Source organism: Rutidosis leptorrhynchoides, chromosome 11 (assembly GCF_046630445.1).
Source record: "Rutidosis leptorrhynchoides isolate AG116_Rl617_1_P2 chromosome 11, CSIRO_AGI_Rlap_v1, whole genome shotgun sequence".
Lineage (NCBI taxonomy): Eukaryota > Viridiplantae > Streptophyta > Magnoliopsida > Asterales > Asteraceae > Rutidosis > Rutidosis leptorrhynchoides.
The window spans coordinates 239192268-239212579 of NC_092343.1; the positions used below are offsets into that span (position 1 = coordinate 239192268).

Genomic DNA, 20312 nt, shown 5'->3' on the forward strand with positions numbered 1-20312 from the left:
AAAAGAGATCCCATTGTTGCTATTTTTCTGTCGATCAAAGAGAACCCAAGAAAAACCCTATTGGGTCGTTGTTGCTACTGCTGTACCTGCATCTATTTTCTGTTTTTCTACTTCACGAATCATCATCAATCCTTGGTCTCCAATCTTGTGTAAGGTAGTTATAAACCCTAGTTAATCTTGTTCTTGATTCAATTATTTATAAGTATCATATTAAGTATTATGATTAATAAGATTGTAAAGATTATAAGTATTATGTATAAGTAATAAGGATAAAAGATAAAAGATGAATGAAAGTTTATGGATAAAAGAAAGAGTTAAAAGTATTTAGGGTAAGATCTTAATCAAGTATTATGATTAGTTATTAATAAGAAGTTTATGATTTTTTTTGTTGAAATTTGGTTATGAATAACATGGATTGATTTTGATTAATATGTTTAGGGTAAATGAACATGATTGGATAGAATGATAAAAAGTTATGATTTTATGTGAAAAGTTAATAAAATAATTAATTAAAATAGATAAAGATTATGAATTGTTTATGGCTACAAGATTACTAAATATTATGTTAAAAACTTATGATTTTATGTTAAAGCTATTAGTTTAAGGTTATGATAATTAGGTTATGACTTCATGTGCATGAGTTAAATTAATAAGTAATAATGAAGATGATAATAATAATACATGTGCATGCATGCATGCATACGTACGTATGTGCATGTATACACTGTATGTATATGTGTGTGTGCATATGTAAATATATGCATACGTGTATATGTATATGTATATATGTATGTATATGTACGTGTGAATGTATGTATGAATGTGTGTTATGTAAGTATTATAATAAGTTAGTAAACATAATAATGAAAAGTAATAAGTATATGTATATGTACCATCTTACACTATTATATAAGTAACACATACACCTACTATATATATATATCATATAGTTATAAATACATACATGTATAATAATAATAAAGAATATATGTATATGTATGTATCACATAGAGGTATATTTATAGATGTAACATATAATGATAGATATACATAGTAATTGATTAAAGTAAATAATAATACTATTATTAAGTATAACTTATATACTTAATTATATAGTAACATTTAAATAACACTAAGTATATTATCACTTATAAATATAAGTTTCTCGAAAAACGTTCACTGTTAATATAGATTGCTATATTAATAAACAAATTTTATGTCTATTGGACATTAACTAATCGAACGATATATCTCTAGGTTGAGATCTATGATTTCATTCTCCATTCATACTACTTGCGTGAATTTGCTTGCTTGCTATTAATGTGAACTTCATAGCCCCACTTTTTAACTTTTCTATTACTTATTTTGAACTTTGGGGTGAGACACACGCTTGCTTTCAAACTATTTTACGCTTAGACACAAGTACCCGAAAACTGTTTAACTATGCTGACATGCTTTGATTCATGCTAAATCCCTACCATGATATCGTTAATTGCTACGTATAAACGCAAACTTAGTTATTGTGAATAGGCCTATTGAGAGTGACGTCTCTAACCATTTGACCGTTGGTCTTTGGTTATATAATAATGATTAAACGACACTGACAGTTCAAGGTGTCCTGGGGTAACTTTGTTTACGTCTCGATATCATAACTTCAGCATTTACTTTTGATAACTAAATCTTGTGGTCTAAAACTATATATATTAAACCTATGTTGTTCACTCAACCATTTTATTTGACACTTTAAGCATGTTTTGTCTCAGGTGAAGATTGCTAAATATTTTGTGTGCTATTTGGACTTTGCTGCTTTTGGAGTCCGCATTTTATCATTTACATTATTGCATTAAAACACTTAGTTTATATTTACTTTTGTTAAGGATTCAATTGTAATGACTTAATACATTCAGCTGCGTTAATACATTGGTTTTTAATTAAAATGCCTCATATAGAGTCGTTCTCGCTTTACACTTGTGTTATGATATTAGTTAGTCACATATTACCCTCGGTTCTATTTAGGAGGTGTGAAAGATTGGTATCAGAGTCAGGTTGTTATAGAGAACCAGGATTGCATATTATGTGTGCCTTATGTGTTAGTTAGGTGCCTTAGCAATCTATAGGACTATAACCTTTCCTGTTTTAGTTTCTAGTGTTTTTCCCTTACATTTTATTCGTGCTTTTGCGTCATCCTTAGAACCTACCTAATAATCTCTTTTTCTTTTCATTTAGGATGTCTCGCCTTAAACCCGATCATCATCTCTGACTCCGAGGAATCCTTCTCCGAAAGATCTGTCCGCACAACGACTTATGGACCCGTTTCCCTGCCATTTTCACCAACTCACCCAAACTATGTCCCTGCTAGTCCACCACACTCCCCTCATTTGGAAGAATCCCATACTAATGATAACTATAATGGGGATGACGAGGAGGAAGAGTTTGTGGAGGAGATGATTGAAGAAGAAGAAGTTGAGGAAGAATCCAAGTCCGAGTCCTCTGTTCAAGGAAATGGCAACAATGGCGTACCGCGAAACCTTTCGACTATTCGTTCTCATCAAAGTTTTATAAGCTACCCTCCCCCTACATACAAGAGTACTGAAAGACCTGGGCTCAGTAATATTGAAATGGTGAATGCTGATCTCATGAGCTAAACCAATCGATTTCAGGAGTTTGCTCTCATGGCTACTCCTGAGTATCTAGGGATCCAATGCTACATCAATGGATTGCATAATGAAGTCCGAATAGATATTATCTTGGAGAACCCGAGCACCATACAAGAAGCTGCTTGCAAGGCAAGCTATTTCATCGACAAACATAAGGAGAAAGAAGGTGCAAAAAGGAAGAGAGAAGGAATGGGTCAAGAAAATCCTAAAAGCAAATTCAACAAGTTGTATAAGGGAAAACGTCCTTATTGCAAGAGATGTGAGAAACATCATGAAGGATGGTGTAAGGCCAAGTGCACCAAGTGTGAGAAGGTGGGTCACGTAGCCAAGAATTGTAGAGTTGTTATCCCATCAATCAAAACTCCAGCAAATGCAACCGTTCCTACTTGCTATAACTGCGGAGGAGTAGGGCATTTCAAAAATCAATGTTCGGATAAGAAGAAGAATGAAGAGGCACAATGAAGAGTTTTCGGAAACCACTAGAGACATTTAAACTTTTCATTTTCATAGTGTTCTTTATGTTACCATTTAGTACTTTTACATTTTGGAAGATTTCGTTAAGCTTATGTAATACCCTAGTTATTTTACTTTTAAATGAATGAATGATGTTATTTTCTTTCCTTTCATTTTCCATTGAATTGTTCGCCTCGAAGAAGATGAATATTGACTAGATGACATAGTAGTAACCTTATGGAGTGATAAAAGTATGATTTAAAATAATATAATGACATTTGATCAACGTAATTATATTATGATAAGTCATACAGAAATCCTAATGGATCATGATGGGAATAAGATTTGATCAACCTTAGGACCATTATGTACCATTACCTACTCCTTATCACTATATTGTCAACTAAAAACATCAACCCTAGATATCATATTATCCTTTACTTGTAAACAATCCACGCCCGGTGATGTATCTGTTGCATAGGTACCATACCGCTTAGCTCCATCCAAAATGAAGGAATCATCCAATCAACTCCAAGAAGTTTTGGAGAAAGGTTTCATTTGTCCTAGCTTGCCTCCGCGAGGAGCACCCGTTCTTTCCATTAAGAAGAAAGGTGGCACGTTGAGAATGTGTATTAACTCAACAAGCTAACCATCAAAAACCGTTATCCATTCCCGCTTATTGATGACCTGTTTGACCAGCTGCAAGGATCAAGTCTCAATTCGAAGATTGATCTTAGGTCGGGTTATCATCAATTGAGAGTCGAGGAAACTGATGCTTCTAAGACTACTTTCCTAACTCGTTATAGACATTATGAGTTTCTTGTCATGCCTTTTGGTTTAACCAATGCACCTGCTGTATTCATGGATCTTATGAACCGTGTATGCAAGCCTTACCTTGATAAATTCGTGATTGTTTTCATCGACGATATTCTAATCTATTCCAAGAACGAGAAAGAGCGTGAGCAACATCTGCGATTGATTCTAGAGCTCTTAAAGAAGGAACAACTTTATGCCAAGTTCTTTAAATGTGAATTTTTGTTACGAACCGTACAATTTCTCGGACATGTAGTTGATAGTGAAGGAATACATGTCGATCCGGCGAAAATCACTGCTATTCGGAATTGGGAAGTGCCTAAGAGGGCGAAACATATTCGCCAATTTTTAGGACTTGCTGGTTATTACCGAAGATTCATCAAAGATTTTTCTATTCTAGCCAAGCCTCTCACTAAGCTAACTCACAAGGGGAAGAAGATTGAGTGGTCTGAAGAACAGGAATCTGCTTTTAAGGTTCTGAAGGATAAATTGACCACAACCTCGATTTTATCATTACCCGATGGCAACGACGATTTTGTAGTCTATTGTGATGCCTCAAATCAAGGTTTCGAATGTGTCTTAATGGAACGTAACAAAGTTATAGCCTATGCATCTAGACAATTGAAGAAACATGAGAAGAACTATACCACGCATGACCTAGAGTTAGGAACTGTGGTATTCGCATTGAAGATGTGGAGACATTATCTCTACGGAATTAAATTCACGGTGTTTACCGATCATAAAAGTCTTCAACATATCTTTGACCAGAAGCAACTGAATATGAGACAAAGGCGTTGGGTCGAGTTATTAAATGACTACGACTGTGAGCTTAAATATCATCCTGGTAAGATGAATGTTGTTGCCGATGCCCTTAGTAGAAAGGATCGTGAAAAACCGATCCGAGTTCGAGCTTTAAACATACGTATTCGTGCGAAACTTACATCTTAAATCCGCGAAGCACAACTTGAGGCATTGAAGGAAGAGAATGTCCAACTCGAGGGACTTAAAGGTCTCGTAAAACAACTTGAACTTAAGGGAAACGGAATAAGGTATTTCAATAACCGAATCTGGGTCCCAATTTTTGGAAATCTTTGAGAACTAGTCTTGGATGAAGCATATAAGACTAGGTATTCTATTCACCCAGGCTCTAGTAAAATGTATCACGATAGGAAAGAGTTTTATTGGTGGCCTAATCTTAAATCTGATATTTCCGATTATGTGAGCAAGTGCCTTACTTGTTTGAAAGTTAAGGCCGAGCATCAAAAGCCGTCTGGTTTACTTCAACAACCGGATATTTTGCAGTGGAAGTGGGAATGTATCACTAGGGATTTCATCACCAAGTTGCCTAAGACTTCAAACGACAATGATACTATATGGGTCATAGTGGATCGTCTTACTAAATCTGCACACTTCTTGCCAATCAAAGAAACCGACAAGATGGAGAAATTATCACAATTGTATATCAAAGAGATTGTCTCACGTCATGGAGTCCTTATTTCAATCATTTCAGATCGCGACAGTAGATTTATGGCTAGATTTTGGAAAACTTTACAATCTGCTCTTGGAACCCAACTCAACATGAGTACTGCTTATCATCCGCAAACCGATGGTCAAAGTGAATGAACCATTCAAACATTGGAAGATATGCTTCGTGCTTGTGTTATCGATTTTGGCAAAGGTTGGGATAGACACTTGCCTTTAGCCGAATTTTCTTATAACAACAGTAATCATTCAAGTATTAAGGTTGCAACTTTTGAAGCCTTGTACAGACGAAAATGTAGATCTCCACTGTGCTGGGATGAACTAGAGGATAGACAAATAACTGTTCCGGAAATCATTCATGAAACTACCGAAAAGATCGTTCAAATTAAGAAACGATTAGAAACTGCCCGCAGCTGACAAAAGAGCTATGCTGATATTCGTCGGAAAGATTTAGAATTCCAAGTTGGTGATAAAGTCATGTTGAAGGTATCCCCTTGGAAAGGAGTCGTTCGTTTTGGTAAATGAAGCAAACTAAATCCGCATTTTGTTGGACCATTCAAGATTATCGAAAGAATTGGTCCCGTGGCTTATCGATTAGAACTACCTGCCGAGCTTAGTAAGGTACACAACGTGTTTCACGTCTCAAATTTGAAAAAGTGTCTTGTTGATGACACACTCGTTATTCCTTTGGATGACATTCGCATTGATGATAAGATGCGTTTCATAGAAGAACCAATTGATGTCGTTGATCAAACCGAGAAACGCTTGAAACAAAGCACTATACCTATTGTTAAAGTCCGTTGGAATTCGCGACGAGGCCCCGAGTATATCTGGGAACGTGATGTAACACCCTGATTTTTTTTTTAAATCACAGCGGAAGTCTTAATTCGCATAAATACCCTTAGTTAATTACAAACATGATTATCACAAATCATTAGCTGGTTACTTATTGAAAACCACCGGTGTTACGTTAAACAACTAGTTACATATTTATAAAAGTTAAGACATCAGAGTTCGTCTTGTCAAACATATCTTCAAATAACCACTTTGTAACATCCCCATTGCAGGTAGAATTTTGCATTGAGTTGGTAGAATTTTGCATTGAGTTGGTTCCGGGGGCTACCCCCATTGCTAAAACTCCTTATCGTTTAGCACCGACGGAAATGCAAGAGTTGTTAAATCAAACCCAAGAGTTGCTAGAAAAGGGTTTCATTCGACCGAGCTCCTCGCCATGGGGTGCTCCGGTCTTGTTTGTGAAAAAGAAAGATGGAAGTATGCGGATGTGCATCGATTATCGGGAGTTGAACAAAGTGACGATCAAGAATCGCTACCCATTACCTAGGATTGACGATTTGTTTGATCAACTCCAAGGCGCAACGTATTTTTCTAAGATTGACTTACGGTCCGGCTAACATCAAGTACGGGTCCGTGAGGAAGACATAGAGAAAACGGCTTTTCGAACGCGTTATGGGCATTTTGAGTTTGTAGTTATGCCTTTTGGTCTTACGAATGCACCGGCGGCATTCATGGATCTTATGAACCTGGTGTGCCAACCAATGTTGGACAAGTCGGTAATTGTGTTCATCGACGACATACTTGATTATTCTAAGAGTATGAAGGAACATGAGCACCATTTGCGTGAAGTGTTGAAGACATTGCGGAAGGAGAAATTGTATGCCAAATTCTCCAAATGTGAATTTTGGCTAAGGGAAGTTCAAATTCCTTGGCCATATTGTAAATCAAGAAGGAATTCAAGTAGACCCGGGGAAGATAGAAACGATGAAGAGTTGGGGACAACCGACTACGCCTACAGAAATCTGAAGCTTTCTCGGATTGGCCGGTTATTATCGTCGGTTCATCCAAGACTTTTCTAAGATTGCTTCTCCTTTGACTAAATAGACGAGGAAGAACGTAAGATTCAATTGGGAGAACGAGCAAGAAATCGCTTTTCAATTATTAAAAGAGAAATTGTGTCAAGCTCCAGTGTTGGTGTTGCTGGAAGTGGTAGAAGACGTGACAGTTTATTGTGATGCTTCTTTAAATGGGCTCGGGTGTGTTTTGATGCAAAGATATAAAGTCATCACTTACGCCTCTCGACAATTAAAGGAACACGAAAAGAGATACCCTACTCACGATCTTGAATTGGCAGCGGTGGTTCATGCATTGAAAATTTGGCGCCACTACTTGTATGGTGTCAAGTGTACGATTTATTCGGACCATAAGAGTTTGAAACATCTCTTTACTCAACGAGATTGGAATTATCGTCAACGTAGGTGGATGGATGTGGTAAAGGATTGTGATTGTGAGATACTTTACCATCCGGGAAAGGCGAACGTAGTCGCAGATGCGTTGAGTCGAAAGAGTCAACATCTGGCGATACGAGTAGGATTGTTTCGCATGATTATTACTAAAGATTTCCTTGTAAAGCTTGGTGAGATTCAAATAGAAGTGTATGTCCATAACAAGCATGAAGAGTGGATTGTGGGGTAAACGGAGTTCATTACTATGGGCTCGCGGGGTTTGTTGTCGTTTCAAGGAAGAGTGTGGGTACCTAAGATGGGTGGTAACCGACAAGTGCTACTAGATGAAGCACATAAGTCAAAGTATTCCATTCATCCAGGTGCAACAAAGATGTAGTATGACTTGAAGAAAGATTATTGGTGGCCCGGTATCAAACGCGATGTGGTTAAGTATGTTGAACAATGCGTCACGTGTTTGCAAGTTAAAGCCGAACACCAAAAGTCGTACGGTAAGTTACAACCCTTGGAAGTCCCGAAATGGAAATGGGAGCACATTACCATGGACTTTATTACCAAATTACCAAAGACGGCAAGAACCCAATATGATACGATTTGGGTTATAGTTGATCGATTGACGAAAAGTGCTGTGTTTCTTCCCATTCGGGAAATGGTTTCATCGGAGACCTTATCCAAGTTGTTTATCAAGGAGGTGATATCGAGACATGGGGTTCCTATATCTATTGTTTCGGATCGAGATACTCATTTTACGTCCCGCTTTTGGAACAAGTTTCATGAAGATATGGGTACTCAATTGAAATTGAGCACGGCGTATCATCCTCAAACGGACGGTCAAACCGAGCGTACGAACCAAACGTTAGAGGATATGTTAAGGGTGTGTATTATTGATTTTGGTGGAAGTTGGGATGAGCACTTACCCTTGGTGAAATTCTCATACAACAATAGTTACCACACTAGTATTGGAATGCCACCTTATGAGATGCTCTATGGGCGTAGGTGTCGAACCCCGATTTGTTGGGGTGAAGTGGGACAAAAGGAAATCGGGAGTTCCGATTTGGTTTTGGAGACGAATAGTAAAATTGAGATGATTCGGGCTCGACTTAAAGCGGCGCAAGATAGACAAAAGTCTTATGCCGATAAAGGTAGGAGAACGATAGAGTTTCAAGAAGGTGATATGGTGATGCTTAAAGTTTCTCCATGGAAGGGTGTTATCTGGTTTCGAAAACGAGTAAAGTTAGCTCCTCGGTTTATTGGTCCTTTCAAGGTTTTGGCACGTGTTGGTGAGGTTGCTTATCGACTAGAGTTACCCGAAGAACTTGCGGGAATTCATAACACATTTCATGTTTCCCATCTTCGTAAGTGTCTTACGGATGACTCGACTTGGGTGCCTTTAGATGAAATTACGTTGAATAACAAGCTAGAGTATGCGGAAGAACCGGTTGCAATCCTTGATGAGAAGGTTAAGATGTTGCGGAATAAGGAAGTTTGAACTTTCAAGGTGCAATGGCGACATCGAAAGGGTTTCGAGTTTACATGGGAATCCGAAGAGTTTGTCTTGGTCCATCTTCCGGCTTGTCATGCAGCTTGGATCGCGAGGACGCGCTCCGATTCAAGTGGGGGAGAGTTGTAACATTCCGTTTTTCCCGTACGTATCGAAAGGTACATACTTAATCGCTTGTACGTTTATAAATCGTTAGCTTATGCGTAAATGTATGAATATGTGTATAGATATATATAACTGTATACTTGAGAAGGTGTGCATAAGCAAGACTATATGTGGGTTTTGATAGCGTTAAGTCTTGCGAGACTATAGTTGAAGGTTAGGTGAGAATAGGAAGCGGGTTTGGAATGTACGGAATTAAATTAAGTCGAAACTTGTTTATGATGGTCGAACTGTCCAGTTCCAGCCTTAGGCCGCGCAGCGACAAATGGGTTCGCGCCGCGGCATAGCAAGCAAACCAGGATCAGAAAGGGACTTAAGAAGGGTCGATTTTCCCTTTGTTCGTCGCACCGCGATGATTTGAGCCGCGCCGCGACATTACTGCCAGACTGGTGTCGGGCTTAGATCTTTTTAAGGGATTTTGAGGGGCAAAATGGTAAATTGACATGTGGATCTAATGGGAGCATTAACTCTCCACCACATATTCATTTAATTCATTTCCTTTTTCAATTTCTTTCATTTTCTCTCCCAAAAACTCAACACCCATTTAGATTAAAAGTGAAATTTGAGTGTGAAGGATTCAGGGTTGATCTTTGGAGCAAAAATTAAAGTTGTTCCTTGTGTCTCTAGCTACGCGTTGATAGTCTCGGTAAGTTCTAACTCTAAGTTTTGAGTTTTAATTGGTTTTAAGCTAGGGTTTTGCTAATGAAGATCTTGTATGACCCAATTGAGGGTAAAATGGGTGAATTTGGGTTATGTTGTTGTAATGAAACCCTAATGGCCACAAACTAGGGTTTTGGTCTTATGATTTGAGGTTGTAAGTGTCAAATGGTATTGCTAGTAACTAATACACTTTTGGATTTATGGAAGAAGTGTTAATGGGTAAGTTTGACTTGATTGAGTGGCTAAGTAATTTAAAATGGGTCAAAATGTACTAGTTGACCTAGTTTGGGTGAAATGGGTATGAATTACCCTAATTTTGTGTTAATTGAAGTTAGTAGACTTTAATGCACTAGCTTTAGTGGTTAAAGTCGGGTCTTGGCCATTTAAGGGCGGTATTGGTGTGATTGAGTCATTTAATGCGACTTGGGTCATTAAATGCTCAAGTAAGTGTAATGTGGTTAATTCCACTAGTTGGTGTACTGAATGTGCACTTAATGATTTATGTACGTTGCATTAAAGCTCGGACGTGCATAATCATCATCCTTGTGACAAGTGTAGAGACCCGTCCTAATCCATCTGGATGAAGTCCATATCGATTACAAACGGTTCACAATAGTTGATTACATCGCGAGGTACTTGACCTCTATATGATACATTTTACAAACATTGCATTCATTTTTAAAAGACAACTTGTTTTACATCGAAAGTTGATGGCATGCATACCATTTCATATTATATCCAACTATAATTGACTTAGTAATAATCTTGACGAACTCGACAACTCGAATGCAACGTCTTTTGAAATATGTCATAAATGACTCCAAGTAATGTCTCTAAAATGAGTAAATGCACAGCGGAAAATTTCTTTCATACCTGAGAATAAACATGCTTTCAAGTGTCAACCAAAAGGTTGGTGAGTTCATTAGTTTAACATAAATAATCATTTCCATCATTTTAATAGACCACAAGATTTTCATATTCAGTTCTCATAAACATACGTCCCATGCATAGAGACAAAAATATCATTCATATGGATTGAACACCTGGTAACCGACATTCACAATATACATATAAGAATATCCCCATCATTCCGGGATCCTCCTTCGGACATGATATAAATTTTGAAGTACTAAAGCATCCGGTACTTTGGATGGGGCTTGTTGGGCTCGATAGATCTATCTTTAGGATTCGCGTCAATTAGGGTGTCTGTTCCCTAATTCTTAGATTACCAGACTATAAAGGGGCATATTCGGTTTAATAATCCAGCCATAGAATGTAGTTTTAAGTACTTGTGTCTATTTCGTAAAACAGTTATAAAAGCAGCGCATGTATTCTCAGTCCCAAAAATATATATTGCAAAAGCATTTAAAAAGGGAGTAATGAAACTCACCGTATTGTATTTTGTAGTAAAAATACATATAACGACATTGAACAACTAAACAATGCAAGTTTGGCCTCGGATTCACGAACCTATATCATTAGTATATCTATTAATATACATAATCGTAATCGATCAAATTATATATATATATATATATATATATATATATATATATATATATATATATATATATATATATATATATATATATATATATATATATATATATATTTAATATAGTTAATATTTATATAGTTTACATATATATACATATGATTAGTATTATTTTAAAATAAATTATTTGTTATATGTAATTATTTATATAAATAATCCTAATATATATAATCATGTGAATATTATGATAGTTTCTAGTAAATATACTATTATATAGAAAATATTTATTTGTTTTAATAATTTTGTTAATATGAAAGTAATAATGATGATAATAATAATATTAATACTAATAATAATATACATGATAATTTTTTATAAATTTTGATAAAAATGATAATAATAATAATAGTAATAATAATAATAGTTGCAATAATAATAAATATAATAACGACATAAATAATAAATTTTTTTTAATAATGATAATAATAATAATAATAATGCTTATACTAATAATAATAATAATAATAATAATAATAATAATAATAATAATAATAATAATAATAATAATAATGATGATGATGATGATGATTTTAACTCTAATTCTAATTCTATTCTAATAATAATAGTAATAATAATAATAATAATAATAATAATAATAATAATAATAATAATAATAATAATAATAATAATAATAATAATAATAATAATAATAAAAATGATATTAAAAATAATAATATTCGTAATACTACCTTAGTAGGAAAAGCTTCAAAAATATAAACTGTCTCAGCCCAGGCTTGAACCTGAGACCTCTCGCTCACCCATTAACACTCCAACCATTGCTCTATCTGTTCCTTTCATATATAATTGGTACTTAAACTCTTTTAATTATCTCGTATACCAGTCCTTATTTTCTTTTAATCGATTTTCAGGCCCAACTTCATGCTACATATTCGACCCACTCCTCCTAACAGACCCATTATCAGTTCACAAGCTCAATTATACAAAAGAAAAAGAATACGGCCCAAACTTGTTTTATAACACCAAAGGGTTTACGGTTTAATAAAAAAATTTCAATCGAATCCTAGCAAGTGGGGATTATGGGGTTTGACAGAAATATAAAGGAAAACAGCTCAATCCTTCATCATTGTTTCCTTCTTCTCTATCTCGTTGGTCACATATTAATTCGTTATCATTCTCGGTTCTGTGTAGAAACAGAAACAGATGACAATAGCAGCAACAACTAATTATCAACGTTTTAACACATTCACTATTTATTGTCTTCTTCACCATCGTAACAGGATCCAGGCCCATCAACAAACGTTTGTTTCTCCTCTTCGTATCACTTCATCTTAGTTCCATTAGTATTAGTGGAATTGGAATAGAAACGAATGAGATGTTTGGTGATAAAGTGTCGATGCCAATTTAAACTGCATAGCAGTAATTATGGATCGTTATTATGTTTATTGGGTCAAAGCATGCAGTCCCCACAAAGGTTTAAATAATAGGCCATGCCAAAACTCGATTATAAGTTGCTTTTGCAGAAGTCAAAATATAGTGGTTGTATAAGTGGGGTTTTCATTGCCAACTAGCGTCCTCCATTATCTCTTTTAATAATTCAAGTGGAATAAAGTTTGGCCCTACAAACAACCAAGAGAATAGAGTAGAAACAATTCACGTAGTGGTTTCAGTTTAATAGTTGTCGACCCAAAAAGAGAAAAAAAATATGTGCAGTAGCAATTCAGCTGACCACATTAACTGTTTGACTTACTTCGAATAGCCAAAAGAAAAGAGGACTAGCAGCAGTACGATGGGAATAAAGATGAAGGTGGGTTTGTGGTGTGTGGTAGTCGAAAACAGAAATACGTTGATAGTAATCATGCATGTATATGTATATGGAATTGGGTTGGGTTAAAGATCCAAAACAGAAACAATGACTTGTTAATGGGTGTCATCAAAGCAGGTGGTTATTTCATGGTGTTTTCGACAAGAGGATGAATAAGTCGACTATGGTTTGATTATGTACAAAGCGACTATGGTTCGATTATGGTTTGATTATGAAACAGGAACTTGGCAGCTGCAGTCGAGCAAGAACATATAGTTGTAGTAACACAGTGATCGTAGATGGTGGTATTAAGTTGTAACAGAAAAGAAAAGAATATATATGCAAGTAAGGTGTCGATCATAATGACAAAGTATAGAAGGTACTTGGTGTTTGATTATTATGAAGGTGGTTCAATAGTGTTAGAAGGTGGATGGTGATGGTGATAAGTGAAGGTTAAATGGGTGAAGTAATTGTTGAAACACATAGATAGATAGATGATATAATAGATAGATGGTTGTGGTAGTAGCTCTCGGTCAAAATAACAAAAGAAGAATAAGTGGGAAGTAGAAAAAAAACAAACACAGTATTAATGATGTTGGATTCAAGAATTCACGGGTTTACTCTTTACATAATTTGTTTTGTAGACTTTCAATCAGGTAATAGGACATGGGAGACAAAAATTGACACCTGAATGTGATACATAACAAACTTCATATAATTATTTTATTTTTATATTTTATATTTAATATTTATAATAAATAAATATAGCTATATTAATAATAATAATAATAATACTAATGATAATAATAATAATATGTATTATAATATTAACAATCATTATAACAATTTTACCAACTTTTAGTAATAATAATAATAATTATTAATAATAATGATAGTAATAATAATAATAATAATATTAATATAACAAATTAATATTAACAAATAATTATTTATATGGAATGAAATCTTATAAATTTCTATATATAATATTTATAAATTGCTTATATATATAATTATTTATATTTACTTATTTATATATACCTATCTATTTACAAATTATTGTTCGTGAATCGTCAGGAATGGCCGAATGTCAATTGAATGTATGAAACATTTAAAAAAATTTCGAGACTCAACATTACAGACTTTTCTTATCGTGTCGGAAACATATAAAGATCAAGTTTAAATTTGGTCGGAAATTCCCGGGTCATCACGGAATAAGTATACATGTACGTATATGATGTGTTTACTTGTAGAAATGGATATGTGTTGTCCAAGTTAGTGATATATGCGTTGTATGCTAACGGTTTTAAGAACGGATATATGTTATCCAATTTAGTGTTATATGTGTTGTGCACTAATGATTTATGAATGGATATGTGTTGTCCGATTTAGTGTTATATGCGTTGTACACTAACGATTTTATAAACGGATATCTGTTGTCCAAGGGTTAGTGATATATGTGTTGTTCACTAACGGTTGTTATGAACACCAATGGGAAATTACAGTACCATTCCTTTTACGGTTGGTTGACCATGGTTGTATGAATTGTGCATTAGCATACTTAAATATGAACTATATGCTTTTGTTATTGCTAGCTCAATGTGAATTGCAGTCATTGGTATATGCATAATGTTTTGCATGGTTGTCGAATTGCTAGCTTGTGTACGGTGTTGTGTAAGTGATTGCAAGTAGATATATTATATATGTGTATGTATAATTATTGTATTCACTAAGCATTAGCTTACCCCTCTCGTTGTATATCTTTTTAGATGCAGGTGTAGACAAGGGCAAGGGGGTTATTGGGCACTAGGTGTCCTTGTTGATGTTATGATGAAGCTTTTGGAAGTTGACCTACGTTTTGGGTAGTTTAGTCCCAAACCATGCTCAAGGGGTCGTTTGGATTATAAATGTAACATCTCGTTTTTCCCGTACGTATCAAAAGGTACATACTTAATCGTTTGTACGTTGTAACTCGTCGTTTAGGCGTAATTGTGTATATATATATGTATGTATATATATATATATATATATATATATATATATATATATATATATATATATATACTTGATAATGTGTGCGCATACAAGTTTATGCATGGGCCTTGATAGCGTTAAGTCTTATGAGACTATTATTGAAGGTTAGGCGAATGTAAGAGGCGGGATTTAAGTGTACGAATTAAATAAAATCAAATTTTGTTTAAGGTTGTCGAAGTGTCCAGGTGACGGCCAATGCCGCGCCGCGACAAACTGGGCCGCGCCGCGTCATATAAAGCAAATCCAGATCAGAATGTGGGTTAAGAGAGGTTGTTTTTCCTTCGTAATGTCGCGCCGCGACATATAGCACCGCGCCGCGGCATCTCTGCTTTTCTGACTCCGATGTTTACTCTATTTAAAAGGGTTTTAGGGGTAATTTGGTCTTTTCGCGTGTAGATCAGATTTGAGCATTTAATAACAACCACTTGTTCATTTAATGTAATTTCATTTCTATTTTCTTCCCAATTTCTCTCCCAAAACTTAAAACCCATTTGGATTAAAAGTGAGATTTGGAGTTGGAGAATTGTGAATCAAACCTTGGAGCAAGATTTAAAGTTGTTCCTTGTATCTCTAGCTACGCGTTGATAGTCTCGGTAAGTTCTAACTCTAAGTTTTGAGTTTTAATTGATTAATGACTAGGGTTTGGTTACTAGAGACTTGTATGACCCATTTGGGGGTAAAATGGGTGAAATTGGGAACCATAATCTAGGGTTTGGTTTAATGAAATAGAGTTTGTAGGTGTTAATGGTATTGTCAAGCATTAAACACTTGTTAAAATGTTGTTGAAATGGTAAATAGGTCATGTTTGACAAGTTTGGTAGTGAAAGTGTTAAATGGATCCAAAATGGGCTAGTTGACCTAGTTTGGGCGAAATGGATATAAATTATCCTAAGTTTGTGTTAATTGAGGTTAATAGACTTTAATACACTAGCTTTAGTGGTTAAAGTCGGGTCTTGGCCATTTAAGGGCGGTATTGGTTTGATGGAGTCATTTAATGCGAATTGGGTCATTAAATGCTCAAGTAAGTGTAATGTGGTTAATTCCACTAGTTGGTGTATTGAATGTGCACCTAATGATTTAGGTACATTGCATTAAAGCTCGGACGTGCATAATCATCATCCTTGTGACAAGGTGAGTGGAATAAGTATACATGTGCGTATATGATGTGTTTACTTGTAGAAATGGATATGTGTTGTCCAAGTTAGTGATATATGCGTTGTACGCTAATGGTTTTATGAACGGATATATGTTGCCCAATTTAGTGATTATATGTGTTGTACACTAATGATTTATGAATGGATACGTGTTGTCCGATTTAGTGTTATATGCGTTGTACACTAACGATTTTATAAACGGATATGTGTTGTCCAAGGGTTAGTGATATATGTGTTGTGCACTAACGGTTGTTATGAACACTAATGGGAAATTAGAGTACCATTCCTTTTATGATTGGTTAACCATGGTTGTATGAATTTATGCATTAGCATACTTAAATATGAACTATATGCTTTTGTTATTGCTAGCTCAATGTGAATTGCGGTCATTGGTATATGCATAAAGTTTTGCATGGTTGTCGAATTGCTTGCTTGTGTACGGTGTTGTGTAAGTGTTTGCAAGTAGATATATTATATATGTGTATGTATAATTATTGCCTTCACTAAGCATTAGCTTACCCCTCTCGTTGTTTATCTTTTTAGATGCAGGTGTGGACAAGGGCAAGGGGGTTATTGGGCACTAGGTGTCCTTGTTGATGTTATGACGAAGCTTTTGGAAGTTGACCTACGTTTTGGGTAGTTTAGTCCCAAACCATGCTCAAGGGGTCGTTTGGATTATAAACTATCATTTGTAGTTGGTCAAACTTGTATCATATTCGTTAACGGCCTTTGTGCCTTTTTGTAAACATTAAACTCGTAGTATGCTTAAATGAAGCGTGTGGAATGGTTTACATATTAAATTGGGGCGTAAATGTGTATCATTTTTAAGAAAAAAAAAATTATCGTACGGAGTACGGATTATGTTGTTTCAAGTGGTATCAGAGCATGGTCTAAGGGATTTAAGCGACTTGAGATAGGTGCCTAGACTTAGACTTTATAGTGCATGCGCTTTTATGCGGGACTTGTAGGACTTTGGGTCAATCGGGAATTGTTAGTACATTGGTTTATGTGAACTAACCCCGTGCTAATTGAATTGTGTTGTGTTTAGCAATCATCAAGCGAGATGGACGTTGTACTAGCGAGTTAATGCGACGTGTTCGCGTAACAATGATTAGCTACCATTGTTACGGGTGCAAATCGTGTCAAACAAGTAATGTACGACGATTGTTGAGTAAGATGTAGTAGTGTGGGGTATACGTATATGCATACGTGTTATGTCCTTTTGTTTCGTTTCGTCATTTAAATCTTTTCCGTTTTATAAAATGAAGATGAGAAACGGACACGACACCGAAAATGGGGACACTAGTGAGAACCCCGAATTCACGGCCAAAGTTGAGGCCATCTTGAAACGTCAAAAGGCGGAGTTCCTCGAGGATGTTAAGAAAATGTTTCTAGATACGATTGATGAGCAATTAGTCAATGTAGTCAAGGAGCAAGTGAAGGCCGTTCATCAAGAGGATAATGTGGGGAGACGGGACTTCTTTTATAAGAATTTCAAGTATTCTCAACCTCCCACCTTTGAAGGTGAACGAGACCCTCTCAAGAGTGCCCGATGGATCTCCGATATGGAGGGGGCTTTCCGTACTTGTGAATGTCCTCTTGATAAGAAGACAAGGTATGGTTGTAGCATGTTAAGGGGTGATGCCAAACTATGGTGGGATGCGAAAATCCAAGTTTATGGTGAAGAACAATGCATGGATTTTACTTGGGATGAATTCAAGGTAGAGTTTTTCGATGAGTACCGAACTTCGGCTGATCTAACTAGGCTTAAGGACGAGTTACGTTCCTTGAGGCAAGGGTCGATGGATTTGAACACTCTCAAATCCGTGTTTTTGTCCAAGACCCAATTTTGCCCGGAGTATGTCGGGAATGATAAGATGTTGAAGGAAGATTTTTATAGCATATTGAATGATAATTATCAAGAGAAAAGTAGTGTGAACGTGGTGAAGAGCTTTGATGAATTGTTCAATATGGCGAAGGGTTTTGAAGCACTTGTGTTGAGAAAGAATAGTTTTAGTTTTGGAAAGAGGAAGTTCGAGAATTCGTGTCAATCGAGCTTTTCCAACAAAAGGAACAAGAAGGGCTTCGAAAATGTTAACAGTGTGAAGAAAGGTGGCTCCGGTGGTCATGTACCCACTTGCTATACTTGTGGGCAAAAAGGTCACATCTCTCGTGATTGCCCCAACTCACCTTCCACACCGAAATTTACTTGTTTCAATTGTGGTAAAGAAGGGCACAAGAGGCCCGAGTGTCCCAAGTTGCGCAATGATAATGTTAAGCGGTTAGAAAAGGCGGCGGGTACGGCTAGGGGTTAAAATTATTTGATGACCAATGATGAATCCAAACAATCGAACGAAGTTGTCTCAGGTACTTTCATGGTTAACTCTAATCCGGCAAGGATTCTATTTGATAGTGGTGCAAATTTGTCTTTTGTGTCACCTCGATTTGTACCTAAACTTAATAAGCTACTAGCTAAATTAAGTCGTCCGGTAGAAGTCGAAATAGCGGACGGCAAGACGGTGCTAGTGGTTGATGTGTGTAAAAATTGTGATGTTGTGTTTGGTGCCGAAAACTTTAAAATTGATCTCATCCCTATGACTTTGGGCGATTTTGATATCGTTGTTGGTATGGATTGGCTCAATCGAAATAGAGCCGATATCGCATGCCATGAAAAATCTATTCGAGTGAAGACCCCAAGTGGGGAAGAGTTAATTATTCACGGTGATAAGCGTAGGAGACTTGTGCCGATATGCACTTTTGCACGGGCACGTCGTTCTCTTGTTAGTGGTGGCATGGCTTTCCTTGCCCATGTTGTTGATACTCGTGATGAGCCACCACCTATACGTGAAATTCCGGTGGTTAGTGAGTTCGAAGATGTTTTTTCGGATGAGTTACCTGGTGTTCCGGCGAAAAGACAAGTAGAATTTCGCATTGAGTTAGTTCCGGGAGGTACTCCCATTGCTAAAACTCCTTATCGTTTAACGCCGAAGGAAATGCAAGAGTTGTTAAATCAAACCCAAGAGTTGCTTGAGAAGGGTTTCATTCGACCGAGCTCCTCGCCATGGGGTGCTCCGGTTTTATTTGTGAAAAAGAAAGATGGAAGTATGCGGATGTGCATCGATTATAGGGAGTTGAATAAAGTGACGAACAATAATCGTTAACCATTACCTCGGATTGACGATTTGTTTGACCAACTCCAAGGTGCAACGTATTTTTCTAAGATTGACTTACGGTCCGGCTATCATCAAGTGCGGGTCCGTGAGGAAGACATAGAGAAAACGGCTTTTCGAACGCGTTACGGGCATTTTGAATTTGTAGTTATGCCTTTTGGTCTTACGAATGCACCGGCGGCATTCATAGATCTTATAAACCGAGTGTGCCAACCTATGTTGGACAAGTCGGTAATTGTGTTCATCGACGACATACTTGTTTATTCTAAGAGTATGAAGGAACATGAGCACCATTTGCGTCAAGTGTTGAAGACATTGCGGAAGGAGAAGTTGTATGCCAAGTTCTCCAAATGTGAATTTTGGCTAAGGGAAGTTCAATTCCTTGGCCATATTGTGAATCAATAAGGAATTCAAGTAAACTCGGGGAAGATAGAAAAGGTGAAGAGTTGGGGACAACCGACTACGCCTACGAAAATCCAAAGCTTTCTCGGATTGGCCGGTTATTATCGTCGGTTCATCCAAGACTTTTCTAAGATTGCTTCTCCTTTGACTAAATTGACGAGGAAGAACGTAAGATTCAATTGGGAGAACGAGCAAGAAATCACTTTTCAACTGTTAAAAGAGAAGTTGTGTCAAGCTCCGGTGTTAGTT

General features: G+C 36.2%; 1 long non-coding RNA gene across 1 annotated transcript; it reads left to right on the forward strand.

Moving 5' to 3' along the window:
• Positions 1–15839: 15839 nt before the first annotated feature.
• On the forward strand, positions 15840–17185 carry LOC139877035 (uncharacterized). The gene is made up of 3 exons (XR_011768429.1): positions 15840–15930; positions 16419–16468; positions 17035–17185. It is a non-coding gene; the product is annotated as an uncharacterized lncRNA (long non-coding RNA).
• Positions 17186–20312: the final 3127 nt, after the last annotated feature.